General features: G+C 36.4%; 1 non-coding gene across 1 annotated transcript; it reads right to left on the bottom strand.

Annotated features, from left to right (window-relative positions):
* Positions 1–1,694: 1,694 nt before the first annotated feature.
* TRNAA-AGC lies at positions 1,695–1,767 on the bottom strand. The gene has a single exon. It is a non-coding gene; the product is annotated as a tRNA-Ala (tRNA).
* Positions 1,768–2,337: the final 570 nt, after the last annotated feature.

Here is a 2,337-nt window from a genome sequence, read left to right as displayed (position 1 = left end):
TCGTTTTCCTCCTCCTAGACGAACCCAATCATCCTTTTTCCAAGTAATCCTTTTTCTTCCGAACCTTGTTCTTGTTTTCTTTCCTAACCATCTTGTGTAAGGCGATGGTGACTTCAGCTTTTGAAGGAAATCTGGCAAGGTCTGAGAGTTAAGTCGCATCAGAATCGAAGAAAAGAACCTTTAGTTTGACAAAAGTGTAGTGATCAAGCGCCGAACAGACTTTTTGCCCGAAGTCGAAAATCCCTAACCCTCTTTAAGCCGTTTTCCTCTCTTTTGATATTGGATTGAGTAATTGATTGAGTATCGTTTCATGTCGTTCATTGAAACCCTTGATGTGATCCCGTGTGTATGATTATTCCTTGATTAAGCTATTGTTGAGCTTATCCTTTGTTGTACACACTTTGTGTGGAATCTAGGTGTTGTTGTATCTCTAGATTCCGTGTGTATTGACACTTGTTGAGATGATGGATTGACGTGATGAGATGATTGAGCTGGTAAAGTGGACAGTGTGGGGACTTATGTGTGAACGGACCGGTAGTGGGTTTAAAGCTCCGGATGGCCGTTTGGTTACTTGTGACTTGTGGGCAACATGGGAAACTTATCCCCGTTGCCAGAGATGGTAGCTAACCCGTTGAGCTTGGAATCTCAATAGGGGGTGTATACATTGAGCTGTGGTAGATGTCGAGAGCGCTAGATGTGGACTCTAGATAGTATAAATCCCATGCTAGACGTTACCTTTTGTTGGCTTGTGTGCCTAGAACAGTGGCATGTGCGCCTAGACTTGTTATGCTTATTGTTTTTGATAGTCTTTAGCCTGTGCACCCATGGTTTATGGATGTGGCATAACGCCTTCCCGGTTTCAATATAGCTTCCGCTTTATGATTGCTTTGATGATTAGCTGTCTATCCTTGAATTTAAGTTTTAAAATGTTGCTAAAATCGGGGGTGTTACAGCTCTACCATCTGAGCTTCATCCCCGTAGTGGGCTTCATCCCCGTAGTGGTAAATACTTTATTAAATGTCTATAGTTTAGAAAACAAAAAGCATTTATAATTCACGAAATTATAATAAGCTTGCAGGTCACATCGGAATTTGAGATGTAGGGTATCGATTACTGTATACAATTTGATTCTAAAATCGACAATTTTGTAACAAATTTACAATCATGTTAAGCTTTCAAATTACATAAGTAATTAATTAGAGATGCAGGGTATCAAACCCCATACCTCTCGAACGCAAAGCGAGCACTCTACCATATGAGCTACATCCCCATAATGAAAAATGATTTTTTTTTTTATTAATATCTCTAATCCATAAAGCAAAAAGCATTTGTAAATTTAAAAAATTATACAATTTGATTATGCACTTGACATTGTTGAAACAAATGTGCACTAGTGTAAAACTTGCAAATAACATAGACAATTGGAAATGCCGGGAAATCCCTGTAACTCTCACATTCTATGCGAGCGCTCTACCATTTGAGCTACATCCCTGCAATGGTAAATACTTTATTAAATATCTATAGTTTAGAAAACAAAAAGCGTTTATAATTCAAGAATTTCACACCAAACCGTGTATAAAGCTGTTACATCGGAATTTGAGATAAAGAGGATCAATTACCGTATACAATTTGATTCAGCGATCGACATTTTTGTAACAAATTTACACTCATTTTCAAATTACATTCTAGACAATTGGAGATGCAGGGTATCAATCCCCGTACCTCTCGCATGCTAAGCGAGCGCTCTGCCATCTGAGCTACATCCCCATAATTCAAATTGTTTCATTAAATATCTATAATTTAGAAAACAAAAAGCATTTAAAAATAATAATATTTTATGATTTGATTCGACACTCAACTTTGAAAATTAAAATAGTATAGGATTTTATTCAGAACTCGACATTTTCGTAACAAATTTGCACCGTATAAAGTTTGCAAACTACAGAGGAATTGGAGATGCGGGTTATCGATACCCGTACCTCTCGCATGTGAAGCGAGCGCTCTACCATATGAGCTACATCTCTATAATTAATAATGTTTTTTAAAATATCTCTAATCTAGAAAGCAAAAAGCATTTCAAAATTAAAATATTATACAATTTGATTAAACCCTCGACATTTTTTAAACTAATTTGCACTAGTGTAAAGCTTGCGAATAATATAAACAATTGGAAATGCATGGATGTCCATGTAACTGTCACATGCTAAGCAAGAGCTCTACCATCTGAGCTACATCCCCGTAGTGGTAAATACATTATTAAATGTTAGTTTAGAAAACAAAAAGCATTAATAATTCACGAAATTATACGGTTTGATTTCACACTCGACATTTTTGAAT

This window comes from Ipomoea nil, unplaced genomic scaffold (assembly GCF_001879475.1).
Source record: "Ipomoea nil cultivar Tokyo-kokei standard unplaced genomic scaffold, Asagao_1.1 scaffold1317, whole genome shotgun sequence".
In the NCBI taxonomy this organism is placed as follows: Eukaryota; Viridiplantae; Streptophyta; class Magnoliopsida; order Solanales; family Convolvulaceae; genus Ipomoea; species Ipomoea nil.
The sequence above is the reverse complement of the archived record's forward strand: the minus strand, read 5'-3'. Positions and strand labels throughout refer to the sequence as shown.